Source organism: Bombyx mandarina, chromosome 08, assembly GCF_030267445.1.
Source record: "Bombyx mandarina strain Sakado chromosome 08, ASM3026744v2".
In the NCBI taxonomy this organism is placed as follows: Eukaryota; Metazoa; Arthropoda; class Insecta; order Lepidoptera; family Bombycidae; genus Bombyx; species Bombyx mandarina.
The window spans coordinates 2,554,112-2,575,481 of NC_143215.1; the positions used below are offsets into that span (position 1 = coordinate 2,554,112).

Consider the following 21,370-nt stretch of genomic DNA (forward strand, 5'->3'; position numbering starts at 1 on the left):
AATGTCGCAAGGACAAAGAGAGAAGACGGAGATCTTCGTTGCCAGAGCACGAGCCCTACTAGCTCGACTCCCACCTGGTGACCTTAGTGAGAAAGTTCAAATTGATATGCTTTACGGCCTTCTACACCGTCGTGTTCGTAAAAGATTAAGAAGAGACGAAATAACTTCATACGACACGTTATTAAAGAAAACGCGCCATATCGAGGACTCCTGCCCGTATCTTTAGACGTTTCGTAAAATAGTCCTCCACTCTTAACTCATCCGATGATGCTCGAGAATTCCCTCCAAACTTACTCGAGTTTGGTATTTTTAGTTGACCATTACAATATTCCTCAACTGACCTCGAGTGAGGTAATAATGATGAAAATTTGATCAAGCTAGCATCAAACCCATAGAGTTCTGTAGTCTATGGTCATTGTTTAATGTCAAAGTCAAGCTGCCGCTGTCTGTTTGACACTAGATGAACTTGTTTGATGTTTTGGTTGCTGAGTTATTCGTAAATATGTGTGCGTGCGGTAAATCTGAAAGTGTATTATTTATTTTCTAACCTATTATTATTTTAGATTTCGGATCCGGCTTTGTATTTTTATTCGCCGCTTTTGTGTGATTTTGGTTGCATCGTGTTGTTGAAGTGCTTTTCCACAACCACCAGTTTATTATTATTTAAATAAAACTTATAATCGCATTGACTTTATTTATCAGGTAGTAAGCAAAATATGACTCTTATGTAGGTAAATAAAATAAAGAGTTTCAAATGTCTAACCTCGAACTATTTACGTTATTAATAAATATTATCAAACTTAAATTATCAAAATATGCGCGAATCATGCACAGATCCAGGCCATTGCACAACAATATCATATATTTCCATTTGCGGTCCACATACTATTTGGACATCGATAGAAAACCAGCCTTGAGGAACGTTCAAGGTACGTCGCGACGTACCTTAACTTGACAGTTCGGTCACTTCACTCCGGTTAGGAAATTTTTCCAAGGACGTTTGAGTGGAGTTTATTTTTACGACTAATCATACCAAAACGCGTGTTGGAGGTTGAGTCGAGTCGAGTTAAGCTCGTGTAAACGACTAAAGATACGGGTGTAAATCTACGAGACCAGTCCGCCTGAATTTATTCATCATCCTCAGCGAGCGACGCCACGTTTATCGGGTAGTACCGTAGGCGAAGTTCCCGCCGGTACTTCGACTTCGCAGCATACATACGCGCGGATGACGAAGCGGAAAATATTCAACTCGGGCGCCGGTGGCGGCCCGCCACGCGACGACAGCGCTGCGCCGAGCACCGTTCGAGTCCCCGCGCCTCGCTACACGAACACTGATAATGTATCATCTACGTCGATTGTTAAAAGACTGTTCTGTGTTTATTGCAAAAAGTACGGACATATTCGTGATGAGTGTTTAAAATTAGCGTCAAAAACGAAATTCGACAACGAAAATACGCAAGCTGTATCCTCGTGTTACGGGTGTGGTACCAAAGGTGTTACTCGGTCTCAGTGTACAAAGTGTAACGCAAGTTATTACGCCGTCGACGCTGCACGGACCCGATCAGTCTCATCCGATTTACCTATTGGTAAAGTAAATACACAGCTGTCAAGTTCAGTGAACTCTATTCATCGCGACAGCTCGTTGCATACAGCTTGCACTTCAAACACCGTAAAGTCGTCCATTTATATTAATAATCGTAAACAATGTTTTGTTGATAATGAAAATAATTATTATCCTACCGATTTTAAGGCGATTCTTCCTCCGCGCTTTTTCGGTACTGATAACAAGGTTAGACTTCAAAATTATTCTAGACTTAATCATAATATAAACAATAATATTAGTTCTAGGAATGGGCCCCTGATGCGTTACTCGAGTGGTACCGAACCAAAACATAGTTATTCCGAGGTACCAAGTGGCCGCGATAGGGTGACCATGATGAACGAAAATAGGGTGACCATGGAAAACGTCGGACATTTTTCGACGATTAATTCTAATGTGAAAAGTGTTGCCCAGAGTAACTCTACTGAGCACCAGGTTAGGTTAAGACCAATTTTAAGTGTTCAAATTTTAGGTATACGAGGTAATGCTTTGTTGGATACGGGAGCTAAGAGTAGCGTTACCGATGCGTTGCTTTATGAATTGCTGTTAAAGCATAACCATCCGTGTGAGGAAACCAGGCGTCGGGTGAGGCTTGCAGACGGTTCCGCGCGCACCCGCCGAGTTTTGCTCACTACTCTAGAAGTAAGGATAAGTCCCGAAGGGTCAGTAACCCTTGAATTTACTGTTTTTCCAGATGCTCAAAATAATGAAACTTTGCTTGGCATGGATTTTTTGGTGGCGGCAGGTATTGTGCTTGACTTTGCTTCATCCACTTGGCATTTTTCGGGAAAACGGGTTACCTATCCAATTGAATATGAGTGCCCTAAGCCATGCATGTTTGCTTCTACTGCTGACTTCCTGCGTGATGTTATCATTCTATGCTTGGTTCTATGCTTGGCTCCGATGAACGGCAGCAGCTATCACATTTATTGCAGCAGAATGGAGACATCTTTAGGGTGGGGGGAGCCCCAACCCTTTACGCCGAGCACCACATTGATACCGGTGATCATCCGCCTATATCGGTACCGCCGTATAGGCTCACTCCTGTGCTTCAACAGCGAGGAGAGGTTCTCGCAATCGATTTGTTCGGGCCACTGCCAGAAGGAGAGCAGGGGGAGCGATGGGTACTCCTGGTAGAGGATGTAGCTACAAGATGGGTAGAACTCTACGCACTTGTTGATGCCACCGCCGTGGCTTGCTCCCGAGTCCTACTGGAAGAGTATTTCCTTCGTTATGGCTTGCTTATGCGTCTAGGGGTGTAACACGTAAGTTCATGCCACGACGGGATGGCCCGTATCGCGTAGTAAAAATAGTTAGTCCTACAACGTACTTCATAGCAGACTTGTCAAACAATGTCATCGGCAAGTATCACACCGCGGATTTAACCCACTCTCCGTCAAATTCAAGTACGGATCCAATTATGCCAAAGAGGCAGAGAGGAAGGCCGCGTCTTCAGACTAACAGTCCCAAGTTGGACTCGGGACGCGTTCCCAACTTGGAGGGGGAGTATGTAACGCAACGTTCCGTTTCGCGGGGCAACAGCAGCCAAAGAGAATGTGACTCAGGTCCGTGCCGCGACGACCCACCCCGCGCTACCCGCGCCCGCGCATCTGTTGCATCATTCGCACCCCCAATTAGTGCGCGCCAGACTTTGAAGCGGAATACACGCGTCCCCGGTCGATACCGGAACTGACAACCCGAGAGTCTCATACCAGTCGGGCACCTAACATTAAAACACTAATTAATTGAGCGTTTCATTAGCTTTTAAGTTGAGTGACTATTTATAATTTATTTTTATTAAGTAATAAATGAGCAAAAAATAATACTTAACAAAAAGATATGAAATCCGAACAAAAACAGTTTCACTGTAAAAAATTGCGCCAAGTCCACGTTTATAAAACTCATCTCAATAACATTTGCACTTTACAAAAAAAAGAAGACTTCAATAGCTTTCATTCTCTACAAAAAAATGTGAAAATAAAAAAATACCAAGAAACCGTCATAAAGATGAAAAAATTAAAAAAAAAATGTTGAAAATTTAAAAATAAAAAAATTAAAATTTTATCGTACTTGGCGCGCGTCATGAGTACCCCAAAATTTTTCGGAAGAATTTCAACCCGAGAAAAAAACCATTTTGCTTTAATATACAGTGAAAGCTGAAAAAGTTACCCAGGTTGTCTTTTTCGCTCTTGTTAGCGTTTTATGAGAAATTGAGACAGAACTACGGTAATTTTCAACAGCTCTCACTATATACCTATGGGCTATTATATGCCAAATCGACCACTTTTGCGTTCGACCCCTTTAGATTCAGCTGAAACTTTATTATTCTTTTCTACCCTTTGAAAAACATCTTTGAGAATTTTTTCAAATGTTTTGAAGCCAACGTATACATACGTATCGACTCGTAAGTAGCTTGTATTTGTATAAGCGAACACGAGAGGGTGTTAAGTTCAAATCATAAAAGATGAGTGGGAAATGAAAAAAATTCAAATAACATACGTATGAGATGTCGATTTTACTTAACTTTTGTAAAACTTATTATGAAATAATAATTCATTAATTACATTTATGCATTTCATAGGTTGACCTACTTATAAATTTCTAAACATTGAAAGGATGTTCATTTATCCTGAAAATTTTGGGGTACTCAATGACGCGCGCCAAGTACGATAAAATTTTTATTTTTTTATTTTTAAATTTTCAACAATTTTTTTTTAATTTTTTCATCTTTATGACGGTTTCTTGGTATTTTTTTATTTTCACATTTTTTTGTAGAGAATGAAAGCTATTGAAGTCTTCTTTTTTTTGTAAAGTGCAAATGTTATTGAGATGAGTTTTATAAACGTGGACTTGGCGCAATTTTTTACAGTGAAACTGTTTTTGTTCGGATTATATATAACTAGCTGACACGGCAGACTTCGTAGTGCTTCAATCGATAAACAAAAGACCTAAACTTTTTTCTATACTAATATTATAAAGAGGAAAGATTTGTTTGTTTGTTTGTTTCGAATAGGCTCCGAAACTACTGGACCGATGTGAAAAATTCTTTTTCCATTAGAAGCCGACATTGTCCCTGATGAACATAGGCTACTTTTTTTTTTTTTTTGGTTTCATGTGTGTTTTAATGTTTCCGAAGCGAAGCGAGGGCGGGTCGCTAGTATAAAATAAACTGAAAACAAACAAAAGTAATCCGTTCGACGGAGGAAAACAAAATTGTTATTTTTATTTAATTCGAAGCATTTTCATATTTATCTACCTTTTAAACCTTCTCTCTTCTTCAAGCCCTTCTACAAATAATTCAAGATCAAAGTTAGCCAAATCGGTCCAGCCGTTCTCGAGTTTTAGCGAGACCAACGAACAGCAATTCATTTTTATTTAAATAGATTTATTGTTATTCTTCAGACGAGTGGATAAACTTATGGTTCATCTATTGTTAAATGGTTACCGGAGCTAGTAGAGATCAGCAACATCAATACCGATATCCAGCTTGAGATATGAGTTTTATAGGACAATGGCTACCCCACCCTTCAAAAAGAATTGCATTACTGCTTCACGGCAGATTTCGACCCTATTTAGGCGGGGTGCACACAGGCGGCAAAATGCACTACCACCTGTTATCAATTAAATTATGTAATTACACTATGAAATGATATGAAAAACGTCTCCTGACAAAGTAACGAGAACGTCACATAAATACCTTACTACCCATTTTCTATACTAATATTATAAAGAGGAAAGATTTGTTTGTTTGTTTGTTTCGAATAGGCTCCGAAACTACTGGACCGATTTGAAAAATTATTTTTCCATTAGAAGTCGACATTGTCCCTGATGAACATAGGCTACTTTTTAAAAAAAATTTTGTTTTTGGTTTCATGTGTGTTTTAGTGTTTCCGAAGCGAAGCGAGGGCGGGTCGCTAGTTTTTATATAAAAAGACTACATTACATTATGAAAAAACCTATCTTGGAATAACTTTATAGGTAATTTTATCGACAAATGTAAATAAACGTTGGTCGTGATAAACATTAATATGTAACTTCGCCTTTTAGTGAAGCGAAATTCAGATGATCACAATATTTTATTGATGTATTTTTATTATTTCGATACGTTTATTGGTAGAGAGCTTATAAGTCCTATAGATGTTTTTTTTGCATAGACGGGCTACCAGAGATCATAGACATGACAATCGCCGCCACCCTTATCCTATGAACTGAATTAGAGTTAAAGCCCCTTCGTAATATTTAATATTTTTTTACTAACAATCACGCCACGTTAACTGGTCCCGTGATAAGTTCGTAAAGAACTTGTGTTACAGGTACCAGATAACGGATATAAATGTAAGATTTTTATTATACACATACATATATTAAATATACATCCATAGCCCTGGAAAAGACATTTATATTTATCATACAAATATCTTCCCTTGGCGGGATTCGAACCCGCGACCCCCTTGTGTAGTGACCGTGTCACTTACCACTACACCAGACGGCCGTTAAATAATATGACACTTTACAAAACTTACTGTGAGATATCAAACCAATTCCTAAACGCATCCGATACTTGTAATTCTAAAATGTAGCTATCTCGCTTTTTACTCAACTTCCATCTTATCTTTCCTATCAAGTGTGCGCTCATATTAAATAATACTTATTAATTAAGTGTTTTAGTCCATATATGAAACTTACATACGGCCTATAAAGACCTATGTGGTGTTCGCTGACGCGACCCGCCACCCTCATAGACATCCTTCAGTCCCTTCAATCGCTTTTCTGCTGGGTAGCCGTCTGAGCATCGTGGTTTGTGAGGAACGTCGATCTTGTTCACGATCTGGACCTCGAATCCATCAGAAACCACTTGAAGCTAGCGTCGGAACAGTACTTCGATAAGGCGATTCGTCATCAAAATCGCCTCATCAAAAATTAAAACGCAAATATAAAAATATATATGCGGTCCGTAAAATAAGACATGTTGTCGCCTCGCCAACAATACAGGATAACAGTACGCTTTAGTATTTATTAAGGTATAATACAAACATCTTCAGAAGGCTTATTCAATTTTTTGTGTCTGCTAAAATTTAAATTACGTAGTATTGTTAGCTACGCCACCGAATGCTGGTTCGATTTGGGTTCGACGCGGTCTAAGATTTGTAGTCACCCGATTCAGACATATTACACTAGAATTGAGTTTTACGGCTGCCCCTTTTTTCGGAATCAGTATATTTTATCCATTTTTAATTTTTATCATCGCGTAGGGTCGGCCGCATTCGTTTTGATTGCGGAATAAATATTTGCGTGTTTTAAAATGTTCATTCGCCTACAATGCTAAAAGCTCCGGCATTTTTTTAATTATTTTATTCACTTAAATAGTTGGACGAGTTCACGGCCCACCCGGTGTTATGTGGTTACCGGAGCCCATAGACATTAACAACGTAAGCGCCGTAGTATACCTATATAGTACAACGGCAGCACCGTTCTTCACATCGAAACATATTACTGCTTTACGGCATAAATGGGCAGGGAGGTGGTACCTACCCGTGCTATGCCCTACCACCAATCAGCATATTTGCCCAAGCGATTTAAGAGTGATTAATGATTGAAGTTCCATCTACTTTAGAGCCAAGTAGCGTATTTCGTAGTGATAGTAAACGACCAGACGGTATAACTCTTATACTGTGGAAGATGGGACGGCCTTTAGTATGGGACACCACATGCGTCGAAATTTTAGCACCATCGCGTCTTCCAGAAACCTCTGTTGAGGCTGGAGCGGCCGCTGCTACTGCAGAAGACCTAAAGCGGAAGAAGACCTAAAAAAAATATAGTAACCGTACTTAACAAATGTTCACGATTGACTACCACGGTGAAGGAATAACATCGTGTAATAAAAATCAAACCAGCAAAATTACAGTTTGCTTGATTACTGGTTGTAGGACCTCTTGTGAGTCCACACGGGTAGGTACCACCACTCCGCCCATTCCTGTCGTGAAGCCGTAATGCGTTTCCGTTTGAAGGGTGGGGCAGCCGTTCTAACTATACTGAGACCTTAGAACTCTCAAGGTGGGTGGCGGCATTTACGTTGTAAGATAACCACTTAACACCAGGTGGGCTGTGCGTCAACCCATCTACGCAATAAAAATAGAAAGTAATTAACCAAGAATGTAAATGAACTATGATATAATTAATTCGTGACCTTTGACAGAGATCGCTGTATACATAAGACGCTGTTCGCAAACGTAATACCAGCGCGGTGTTTACACAGCTCAGATACATACATATGTACCTACTGTATTCCGGAGATCGTTGTCGAAACAGGAAAACCTTCATTAATTATTGGATTTGGAGGTGAGAAAATTCCGGTTACATTGAATGCTGAATATTTGTGAATACTGGATATGAACATCGGAACGGGCTGCGGGAAAACCAAAAAAACTAATGGCCGCGGTAAAGCTATTGCATAGCATTTTTTCTCAACTTATGCTATTAAAATTAACAATAACAATTTAATATTAAGACAATAATAAAATAAGACCACGGTATATTTATAAACATTAACAAAAGCAAAACATTAACTGTCCCCTTCACATTCATAAGCTAGACCGTGCGAGAGAGAGACGGGCAGACTTTTCATGATGCGCATGCAGTGCGACGACACGCCGCGTGCTTATTGACAAACACCACACAAGCGCAACGTGTGAATGTGTTGAACGCGAGCTACATGGTAGGCGACGAAGTAGGGGTGTTTTAGGTTTTATTTTCGTTACGGAATTTCTTGATTCGGTCACCGCGCTCAAAGCCCGCGATAAAAGCTATGCAATAGCTTAAAAAGAAATTACCAAACCAAACCGCCTCAATCATGATTTTCTTATTATACTATATGTATGCACAATGCTTCGGAACTATTACATACTTATATGAATTTCTTTTAATTATACGATGCTATTCCCTGACAGTGGAGATCTGTCGTAAACATATGTTAGGATACATAAACTATAAACTTCGGACGTTTTCTATACAAAAAACAAACTAACAGCATTCAGGTACATCCATTACGTTTGAAGCTTAGAATAGATCTTTCGCAGAATAGAACGCTTCCACTCGGTAGACCAACCATCCAAGTATTGTGTATATGGAATTTGTAGATTCCAAATGTACAGTAGAAGGTTTAGCAGCATATTTAATTTTATTATTTAGCACATATATTAATTGAAACCGAAAGATTTAAGAGGGTAATTGAAATAATGTAAAAAATGAATTTCAGGGGAAAATTAACACTAACTGTAGTCACAAACTAATTAGAATTGTCTGTATGGCAACCATGGACGAATATTAAAAAGAATAGTAGAATATTCAATCCAGACAAAGAGAAAAAAAATGTGTGGTGTCGTGGGACACCGTATAGGAACCAAGTTCCTTATTATAAAAATATTAATTTTAAGTTCTGTTCGAGGTATAAAGAAAATAATTATTCGGGTAAACATTTTTTACTATGATTTTTTTATTAATAAAAATAAAATAAAAACTACTTTACAAAGTTATCAATTTTATTTTATACCCCTCCGCGTTGTCCCATAAAACTTCATACAAATATCAAATCGTGCCCAGGACACGCAGCCCAGCAGTCAAGAGCGCTAACTACCGGACCACCGAGTCAGTAAAAATAAAACAGTGCTACTGTTTTGTATCAAAAACCATATTAGTTAATTAGGTAGTAATTATGAAACTAAAATCTATCTAATAATTTAACTGAACATTATCTCTCACCCACTGATTTTTGCGCCGGATCTTCTTAGGAGGGTCACGACTCCGATCTGGTGATAGATTCAGTGAAGCACTGCTCTTGTTAGAGCCACTGTTACCAATCCTGTCAGGTTGAGCCCGTGAGATCATTTACCGGTGCGTGAGTAGATGAAATATCTCGTTAGGCTATCAATGATTAGGTAGAGAAAAATTTATGTTTAAATCATAGACTAGCTGTAGCCGTCCGCTTCGCTGGGTATTATTAAATTAACATATAAAATTAACATTATTATTATATTTCTCACCCCCACAAAGATTCTCATCATTAACGCCCCCGCAACTGGTGTAGGGAGTCCAAAACTCATATAAATATTAGCCTATCCATTAAGTACATGTATTTTCTAAATGGATACCAAGTTTGAAGTCAATCGGATGCATGGTTCAATAGTTATAACGGAACATCTGTAAAAATCACTGTAGATTTATATATTAGTATAGATTTCCTGAACTTAACGTTAACACGATTAAAGTTTACGTCAATTCATTTATAATTACCGCTGTAGCTGGTGTAGCTTTACTAATGGTAGGACCTCTTGTGGTTACTGGTGGTAGGACCTCTTGTGAGTAGTAATTAAAGGGCGGAGCAGGCGTTGTAACTATACTGAGACCTTAAAATTCATATCTTTTTTTTTTATTGCCCTTGTAGGCAGACGAGCATACGGCCCACCTGATGGTGAGTGGTTATATCTCGACGTGGGTGGCGGCATTTATTTTGTAGATGTCTATGGGCTTCAGTAACCACTTAACACCAGGTGGGCTGTAAACTCGTTCACCAATTCCAAGACTCAATGTCAGTCATATTAAACTATACCATCATTATGCTTTACTAGATAAGTCTCATTTAAATTTTTTATTTTTTTTATTGCCCTTGTAGGCAGACGAGCATACGGCCTACCTGATGGTGAGTGGTTACCGTCGCCCATGGACTTCAGCAAAGCCAGGGGCAGAGCCAAGCCACTGCCTACCGCAAAATTAAATAATAAAATTATATTCGCAAGTAAAAAGCACGATCAATTTTGTTACACCTTCCAGTATAATTGTATAGCAGCGCGCTGAACACGTTTCGGAGCATACAAATCAGTTCGTCGGACCGTACCGATAATAAATTACAATTTATTGATCGAAACACAGGCCTCTACTACGGCTTAGGGCGGTATCTTTAGATTCTGGTAGGACAATGTTATATTTCAGCGAGCCGAACTTTTGTTCCCTATGTGAACAAAAGTTCGTCTCGGCTTGTGTTATATGCCACCTATAACCATCACAACGTGAACCTCACACATATTAAGACAAGAAATCCAAGTCTCAATTCTATGACTGATTTCTTGTCATTCAAATTTATAGCTGCATCGTTTCTCAAATAGACAAGACGGTAGGCCAATTTTAATTACAATGTTCCAAAGTAATCGTAAACGTGCTGATTTGATTTCCACTAGTAATTACACAAATTACTTAATGTCTCGATCAAGTACCACTAACTACGCTGAGTATGAGAAAAAAGTGTTTGTTATTAACTCAGAAAGAAGACTAATATACGACCCATTTACATGGGTACTATTAATCAATCAATCAGCAATCAGCGTTGTAGACTAGATGTCAGCAATGTCAGAGGCATAGGAGTATCGCTGCTAACGATTGGTCGATATTTTCAGTCCTCGTTTGAAAACGGGCATATCATAACGCTCAGAAAGTGACAAAAACTATTTGCGGTAAAGTATGAAATCTGTCCTAGTTTTTAGGCTTATAATAAATGAAAAAATAAAAATTCACGACGCTTTTCGTAATCTAGACTATAGATTACACACCGCCGATTGTTCCGAGGCTAATTTATTAGCAAATAGACATCGTATTAAACAAGAGGGGCGAAACTATTGTTTCGGTGAAGGTCTTAATTCAAACGTTTCGAGTTAGGGAGCTGATGTAGCTGAACCTAATTCTACAGCTAAGAACTTTTAGTACCACAAACGTTGGCCTGATATTCTAACTATAAGTGTTTTGACGTGACAACGTCTTATAATTCGATGGAGCCGGCTGCACGCACGAAAAAACATGACTCATGCGGCGTTACCTCGCTCTGAGGCGTTCCATTTAAGGCTTGAAGTGCAAGCGAGAGCGCGCAACGAGCGACAAAGAGGCACAATCGGCCTCCGCGTTCGGCAGCGTTCGACATCTGTCTCTCTCCTACTTGAGTGAGCGATGCATCCGCGTGGACAGCTGCTATACAATACATTTAATGCGTAATGAAAAAATTGATTTATGTACATTGTAAAAAAAAACTGACATAATTGTATTTATGCGTACAAATAAATGTAACTTGATCAATTCAATAGTGATTTCCATTTACCTTCTTCTCTATATCCATACAAAAGATCTATCAAACAAATAAAATTAAAATTTTCTTTTCAAAAATGAAACCATTCCATCAGTATTTTCTTATGACGTTGTCACGTTCAACTATCGTCAGTAAAACGACTTTACAGACAACCAATTTTTTTTTTTGCGTTATTTATAACTTTCTATTATCACGGTCTGTGAACACCCAGAAAACAACAAAAAATCATTTGTTGAAACTCAAGTTGAGGCGGTTTTTGTTCCATAAACTTATTTCCTTTGTCGGCAAAATGGCGATGTCTTCGCGGTCTAAAGGATAAGATTCCCGGCACATTTAACATCGAGCGATGTAAACATTTTCAAATCACGCAGACAGGTACCAATTAAATACGTCCTTGACTCTTAACTTCCACGATGAAGGAATAAAATCGGGTAATAAAACTTAAAAACCTCCAAATTTTTCCTTCCCTCAAAGTTGGCAATGGTGGTTTTCAACTTCTGGTGGTTTGACGCGCATATTGTTTAGCCGTATAGGTACAGGCGGGTGCATAAGTGCATGGACACCTTACGTTCTATATTTACTTGAACACGACGGTAACGGTATTGTTTTTTTTTATTGCTTAGGTGAATGGACGAGCTCACAGCCCACCTGGTGTTAAGTGATTACTGGAGCTCATAGACATCAACAAAGTAAATGCGCCGCCCACCTCGAGATATAAGTTCTAAGGTCTCAAGTATACTTGGTAAGGTGTAAGGTGTTCACAAATAATGAACTTTGCCCATCTACTATTGCTGCCTATAGTACGTATTACCGTTTTGTCTTATCCCCAGTGGAGTAGTGAAATCTTCAAATTTTGAGGTTAGGACTATAACATAAATACAGTTGAGACTTTGACCTCACATTTTGAGGTGAGGAGCAACATTTACGATATGATATCCACAGGGCGTTTCCAGAGATCTTTTTTGCCACATACCATCCGGCTTTGGAATGAGATTTCCTCCACGGTGTTTCCCGAGCGCTATGACTAATCCTTCTTTAAACGAGGCTTGTGGAGAGTAAATACTCAACGGTAGGCAGCGGCTTCGCTCTGCCCCTGGCATTGCTGAAGTTCATGGGCGACGGTAACCACTCACCATCAGGTGGGCCGTATGCTCGTCTGCCTACAAGGGCAATAAAAAAAAAGAGGAGCAACATCTATTGTATCCGGTAAGCATTTAACACCGGGTGAGCGCGGAAAGCAATCAGCCATCAAAGCAAATTCATCCTTATTCACCTATTCCTAACATTTTTCTAGAAGTAGAGCTATATATTTCTTAATTTTTTTTGAGACGACCATAACGGTGACACGAATAGGCCGTAAGCACCTCAACAAAAACAAATTAATTCGTACATATATACATTAACGTAATGTTCCAAATAGCTTAACAGATATACAATTGGTTATAACAATAATAATAAGATATTGTAACCACTTGAAATTGATTGAGTAGCGTACGGTACACTATCAATGAACAAATAAATAAATATAATATATGGTACAATTTATAATGTAGAATATTTGGAATACTTATAATATTTTTTTTTGAACATTTCATAGCTCTAATCCTACCGGCAGTTGTAGTGCATAATGCATTATTCAGACTGTTTTTCATTTCATAACATTAATGAAGAGAAATTCCGAAATTTATATTATAATATATTAATTTAAGATAAATTCCGAAATGTATATTTAAATTTGAATATGATAATATCATTAAAACTAGCCGAATAGAATTCATCTCATTTAAATTTTGAAACAAAATAGATTCGAGAAAGCGAATTAAAATTTACATTTCATTCCCGTAAAATTACAATTAAAATGAACCGCACCGCGTAAATGAGTTAGACATTCGTCTTCGAAAAGAAATTACTTGCTTTAATTTCAATTTTGGTGAGGAATTCGATGAAGACCGGAACGATAACAATATAAGAACGATGGATGAGTCGATTGAATAATAAAAAGCGCTTTCAAAAGAATAATTTAAAAGCCAAATGAAATTGATCCATATAATCATGACGTTAAAGATATCTAAGTACATTCACGTTTTTAACTTTTAATTAAACTTTTTTTTAATGCTTAAATGAGTGGACGAGCTCACAGCCCACCTGGTTGAGTACTGGAGCCCATAGACATCTACAACGTAAATGTGCCACTCACCTTAAGATATAAATTCTCAAGTATAGTTACAACGGCTGCCCCACCCTTCAAACCGAAGCGCATTACTGCTTCACGGCAGAAATAGGCAGGGTGGTGGTACCTACCCGCGCGGACTGAAAAGAGGTCCTACCACCAGTAAACATTTCATGATTTCCTTTTTTTATTGGATAGTCCGGTGAAGCAGCTGAATGTGAAGCTACCGAAACCCATAAGCATCGCAACGAGTACATCGCCTGCCACCTTGAAACATGAGGTCAACGGCAGTCTCAGCCTTCAAACCCCCTACCACTGGTATACCCCTAATATACCTCCTATCACTGATAGCTACTAGAAACTATGGAAATACATTCGCCAGTTAGATTTGTATAACAAATTCAGTTCCAATCGCTAACCCCAAACAGCGACTCAGAGACTCCACAAAAAGCCTCAGAGATCAAACGTAGAGCCGTCTAATTGGCTTTCCACCAACATCTCGCAGCGCTCTGTTTTACTTAAAACATGTATAGGATCTATTAATAGTACGTTCTTAGTGTTTCAACCGACCTCAAGCTAATTGTGTTATATGGAAATCGTGTCTAAATGTCGAGTACAAAGAGCTATTTCGAAACCACACTGTCTTAAGTCTGCTAATAGCAATTTGAAAAAAGATTCGCAACTATCCAATAGCTTTAAAATAAAGTCGGTAATCGGATATATCCTTTGGTACATATTTCAATATGCACCTAAAGTCGTATTAGCTTTGAAACTCTTTATTGAGTAACTCCACATAATTTATAATTGTTATTTTCTTCTTTACTACCATCAAGAGTGGGAAAGAAAATAACCTCACGTTTTGGTCAGCCTTCCTTAGACCCATAGACATTGCCAATTCCAGGCCTTGGGATAGGCTTGGGATCGGTTATTAAGAAAGACTCTTTCTATTGAAACTTTTAAAGGTTAAAGTGCTTGTTGTGGTTCTACACGAGTAGACGTAATGTATATATTGTGTATCAGAACCTTTCGATTATTAGGGGTCCCCATAGTAACACTGCAATATGGGGTTAGAACCACTCAATCCCCATTTTCGTTTCATGTGACTCTGGGTGGCTAAATTTGCATTAATTGTTCCATTGCCGGGCGGATGGTTGGTTAAAGTTGCTTAACATAGCTGTTGGTTTGGTGCATAGTAAGCCCGCACTGGTAGGTACCACCATCCTATCTATTTCGACGGCGAGCTCATGTCACATTTGGTCTGATCTGGTTTGATGGGTGGGAGAGTCATTATACTGTACAATTAAGACTGCGATCTCATTCTTCACTGGTGGTAGGACCCTCTTGGGAGTCCGCACGGGTAGGTATCACCACCCCGCCTATTTCCGCCGTGAAGCAGTAATGCGTTTCGGTTCGAAGGGTGGGGTAGCCGTTGTAACTATACTGAGACCTTAGAACTTATATCTCGAGGTGGGTGGCGCATTTACGTTGTAGATGTCTATGGGCTCCAGTAACCACTTAACACCAGGTGGGCTGTGAGCTCGTCCATCCATCTAAGCAATAAAAAAAAATCATGTCTCAAGGTGGGTGGTTGGTTCTATAGACTACGGCGAGTGCATTCACCTATATATCTCTACAATAAAAATTTAATGCCTCATATTTTGATTGGATTTGTTCTTGTGTAGTTTTTAACGTGTGAGACTTTAAATACTTATAATCTATTTATATAAAAATGAATTGCTGTTCGTTAGTCTCGCTAAAACTCGAGAGCGGCTGGACCGATTTGGCTAATTATGGTCTTGAATTATTTGTGGAATCCAGAAAAGGCTTAAAAGGTAGATAAATATGAAAATGCTCGGAATTAAATAAAAATAATAATTTTGCTTTTCCTTTGATATGTCCCCCGTCGGACGGATTCCTTTTGATTGTCTTAAGTTTATTTTATACAAAAGTTTAGGTCTTCTATTTATCGATTGAGGCACTAAGAAGTCTGCCGGGTCAGCTAGTATTAAATAAATACTTATAATAATATTGAATACTTATAATACCTTTAAATAACACAGAAGAGAGCCTTAGCTTGAAATGTTTGAATAATATTCGTTCTTTAAATTTTTTTTGTAATTGAATAAGTGACGCCGTGACATTTAACCGAATTTTCTATACTAAATAAAATTATGACAAATTGAAATAGTCAAAGGATTGTTCGCTAAATTAAAATTCCAATTTTCCAACTCAATTCGCAACTATTGGGGGCGTTTCCGCAACCGTGAACGGTACAAAATTAACCTGTGGTACAAAGCTGAAGAGACGAGCGTTTTACTTTTTTATCGAATTCCATAATTATTTTAGTCTCTTAAATTTAATTGTAGTAATATTGCATCGAAGAGAAAGAGAGAGAGATGGCGAGACATCGCGAGGCACATCAAATCTTCTCCTCCAATGCTACACTCTCAATCAACTCACTCACTCTATCAATAGTGTAAGGACTAAGAATAATAATATTAGTATAGAGAAACTAATCTAATTTGCAATTAGATCCGTTAGACAGATAATTGTAGATAATAAAATAAAGATAGATAAATCTATCTATCTATTTCTGGACAAATTTGAATTGTTTTTTATTTGACGCTACTTTTTAACTGAAAGTCAATAATCGGTACTATTGTGATCTGATATTAGTAATACATATTATCAGTAAGCGAAAAAGTTCCGACTTTGACGAGAATTTCACCGATAGGTAGCTGATGATATAAGGAGTAACTTAGGATACTTTTTTTAGACTAGCTTCGCCCCGCGGCGTCACCCGCGGTACAACAATAACCGCGGGTAACATCGCGGGACTCTGCTATCAATAATAAAATTTAATGTTTCCGAAGCGAATCGAGGGCGGGTCGCTAGTTTTTAAATAAAATAATACTCGATTCAACGCTTATACTTTGGTCCACGATTTAGTAGTGACAGGTCACAAGGACAGCGCCAGCTTTGTCCGACACTACTAGTAATAGTTGCCTATAACTGGTTATAATTACATAACTTTCTATTTATGTCTTAACAGTGTTTCCCTTTACAAGAATTTTTTAAGCTTTTGTGCTATGTATTCAAATCAAATTCAATTGAATATTCCATTCGTAAGTTCGATGGAGAAAATTTTACAAAATGAAAGCTATCTTGCGCTTTTTTTTGAAGTGAAACTTCTTTAGGGGAGAGTAAAATTTAACTAGTGACAGATTCGTTACGGCTAGAGAGAAAATGTATTTTACCTGAGGAAGAGCGAGAATGAGAAAATAAACACAACGTATCGCAAACTACTCGATCGTGGAGAAAGGGAAATGACAAAGCGAGCTTGTTCCTTTCTCCTATACACAGCATTCCCTATTACAAGAGAAATTTTATTTAAGGATGAAAAATGAAGAAAACCACAATACTAGACCCCGCAAAAAAAGTGTCACGTCTTTCACGTGCACCAAGTTGCACGCGCATCATTTTTTTTTTACTGCTATTGTATTTTGTTCATTGATGACATTATAATGTAGTAATTTAATGTAAATGTAATTTTTTTTTAATTGTAATGTAAATTATTGTAGTTTAATTATTTTTATTTGTGTCTACGACTTAAAAACCGAAAGAAGTTTGTGATGTTTTTAGTGATTATAAAAACTATATAGGTCTATATAAAAAGTGAGTTATAGTTAATATTTTGTCATCCATTTTTTCATTGGGAATACGAGAGAATTCCGAGAGAAGACCATCAATACTTCGATGTTTTTTTATTTATTACACCGTATTATGTCCTTATGGGTATTTCATAATGACTGTCTCACTTTCAAGCCGCTTATATTCACCTTTTTTTCCGAGCAGGGACCCGAATCTCCCGCCAAGTGTCCGCGCTTAAGAGGCACGCGGGGTAGGACCTAACTTAACTCAAAATACACCCTTCTACCAACAGGAGGTGCTAAATACCTAAATCGTTACTAATATGTGACGGTACAAGTTTCAAACAATAACATTTGGACAGTTGATCCACCGAGAAGTTTCACTCGGTTCGTGGAAGATCTTCCCTTTGTCGTTACTCCCAAATTTGTGTTACAATATCTAACGAATCATGTCACGAATGAAGTTGTTAAAGTAATTTTTAATTTTTGATAATGTTTTCTAAAATCAAATTAAATACTACAGCGACGTACATTTAAAAGTGTGAAAATAGTTTTACAGTTTATTAAAATTTTACACCATGAAAGACGAGAATATTCATGACCATATGTTAGAGAGAGACAGAGAAAAAGAGAAAGTATACTTTGTTGTACGCAAAATAAATAAATAATGCGAAACATTAAATCCAAAAAGTACAATTAGCGGTCATAAAAAAATAAAATATGTTTTTTTTTTCTAGCGAATTTTTTTCTGTATTCTATCGTTGTATGTAGGAAACTAAACAAGCCCGGGCAGCCTGTTAAAGTATGCGTTACTGAATACGCAGAAGCGACGGACGGAGGCTTTTGCAGAGAAACCGGTCACACAAAACGGTACAAAATTAGATTTTGTGCGTCACTTTGTTTGAGCTAGGCCGTGGTGCGGATGTCGAAGATTGGCCCATGTAGAATATAACATTTAATTTGGTTGGTTTATATTGGTGTCAACGTCCATATTTGAAGTGAAAACTTCTTTAGCAACGTTGTGATTCGAAAGTCGATGAAACGAAAAAGCAACAGTAAAAAGAGATAGATACATAAAGTAATAAGATTTAACGTGGGAGAAAATGAGATAGGAAGCATTTTACAGTCATTTCTTATATTCGTGGTTCTGTATGTATTCTTTATTGGTGAAGACGTACGAGCACACAGCCGCTCTGATTTTAAGTGGCTACCGAATCTATAGATAGAGTGCCATCACCCGTCTCGAGCCATAAGCTGTAAATCTCAGATAAGCCAGTAGCCATAAGCACACCATACTCATATAGTAGACGTCTTTTCAGTTTCTGCAGCTTAGAATCAAATCATATGACATGACATGTACATTCCTATTCAAGTTATAATATTGTACAAGAAAGACTTTATCTATTTACACATTATATCCATTCGATTGAATTATGTCTCAGCTGTAACGAACTCATATCACGTAATTTAAAATCATTGATTCACTAAAACTTTGTAATTTAGAAAATATGTTATTAATTAAGATTTTGCTATTGCAATTAAGTTTTAGGTGCAATTAGGGCAACTACGACAGAGAACTAAAGTTATCGACATAGCTCAAAGAGTCAGCAAGCTGAATCAGCAGTGGGCTAATCACATATGCTGAAGAACTGATGATCGCTTGAGCAGACGGATTTTCAAGTGGAGACCGCGCAATGGATAACGTATTAGCGGTAGGCAGCGGCTTGGCTCTGCCCCTGGCATTGCTGAAGTCCATGGGCGACGGTAACCACTCACCATCAGGTGGGCCGTATGCCCGTCTGCCTACAAAGGCAATAAAAAAAAAAAAAAAAAAAAAAATAATGTGGAACGCCCCCTGGCGAGGCTGTGCGATGACCTCCGAACGAGAGTCAGCAAGAAGTGGATGAGGAGAACCGAAGGCCGGGCTCAGTGGTGTGAATTGGGAGAGGCCTATGTCCAGTAGTGGACGACTGTGGTGGCCTGATGATGATGATGATTAGAATAACAAATTTTAGAACGATACCTAACTTTACTGAAATTAATACTTTTCGATGCCAACACACATCGTTTCGGCTGTATACTCAATAAAACACGTGGGAAATTCTCGGGAGGCGCGAAATACTTTGTGTCACCTTTGTGCTCGCCGATAGCCAAGATAAATGTCGTCCCTGCTAATGGACGCAGCTTACTGAACGAAATGAAACGTCGCCAAATATACCGTAAGAGTAATAATAATTTAGTTTTTTTTTCTTGACTTTTCTGATAGACATATAACGCCAATATTTTCATCTTTTTGGTATTTATAATCTGAATTTTAGTTTAAATTTTTATGATAATAATTGTAGAACCAAAAACGGATGAAGTAAAAGAAATATCCAGAGAAGAAACTGAAAAACTCCTTTCCTATGGCACGTTACAATGGATATACCAGATATAACCAAAGTAGGGTGTGTCGGTCGTAAAACTCATCCCAAATCTCTCCACAGCACAATAAGATGACACACTACACCAATCCCACGTACTGTGGGATAAGAAGAAGAATCACATAATGCTGAAACATAACGTTATGAGTCATGGCATAGGAAAATCGACGTGTTTTACTGCTAAATGTTGCTGACGAGTATAACAATAAGCAAACAAAACCCAGTGATGAATAGCTGTCGTCTCTCCTGCACATTGGCAATGACTGGAGAAATTGGACCCAAGGTTGTCCAAATGCTGATCTTCTACAAAACAATTAACTCTGCAAGCACTTAACGTCGTGTGGACTATAATCTGGTGTAAGGAAGCGTCCGCCAACTTTGGTTTTAGGTTACGGACGGAGTGTAAACTTACAATGACAAATAAATGGGCTTGGATACGAAGTTTAATTAAATAGCTTTTACACAATTTAGTAAACTAAAAACTACACCCTTGAATAGTAAACTGAACTAACAATAAAATTAAACAGTACCATTTCTTTTTTATGCTTTATTCTGTTGATACTGGTCAAGATTAATATTCTGACAACTAAGTAGTCAGTTAGTGAATTCGCTCTAATGAGCGAAGTTATAAAGCTATTATATTGTTATCACACCTTGACGCGTGCGAAAATTTTCAAGTTAAGCGCACGACTTGAAGTTGGTGATAATACCGTTACAAATTCCACTATATACAATCAAACATATGTACATATCAAGCTGATACAAGAGGCACTTTTTTACCGGATAAATTATAACCTAAGCTTTGAAAAAATGCTTGCAAAATTGCATGTTTATCGGTTCAGTAATTAGTCCGTCCAAGTGTAACAAACCTGCTTTCGCATTAGCGGGTTTAATATTAGTAGAATTTTCTATTTACAAAATACAATAAATATACAACACTAGCGACCGGCCGTCGCTTCGCTTCGGGAACTGTAATTTATTATTGATCTTATTTATTGTTTATAATATTACCGTTATAATATTACCGTTTATAATATTAGTAGGATTTCTAATTCTTTGGAAATTATTTCTGAACGCTAAGGACTTTGGAATCCAGCATCAATGTCGCTATCCACTGCGCGGAGGACAGAAGTGAATGGAAGAACATAGTCCTGATGGTGCTCAGTAAAGGTCACGACCCTCAGAACTGAGGAATACGACGCACGGAGGGAATATTAGTAGGATTTCTAATTCTTTGGAAATTATTTCTGAACGCTAAATAACAAAGCGCCCGCAGAGGTGTAGACAACTTGGAACGTCTGATGGTCACTGGAAAAGTAGAAGGAAAACGTCCTAGAAGCCGGAGCCCCAAACGTTGGTCCGACCAGATCTCCGAGCAAACCAGCGAACCACTTAGCGCTG

The 21,370-nt window shown here is 38.0% G+C and overlaps 1 long non-coding RNA gene across 1 annotated transcript; it reads left to right on the forward strand.

The window, feature by feature from the left end:
• Nucleotides 1–741: 741 nt before the first annotated feature.
• LOC149502417 (uncharacterized) lies at nucleotides 742–2,865 on the forward strand. The gene is made up of 2 exons (XR_016323382.1): nucleotides 742–1,789; nucleotides 2,073–2,865. It is a non-coding gene; the product is annotated as an uncharacterized LOC149502417 (long non-coding RNA).
• The last annotated feature ends 18,505 nt before the right edge of the window (nucleotides 2,866–21,370 follow it).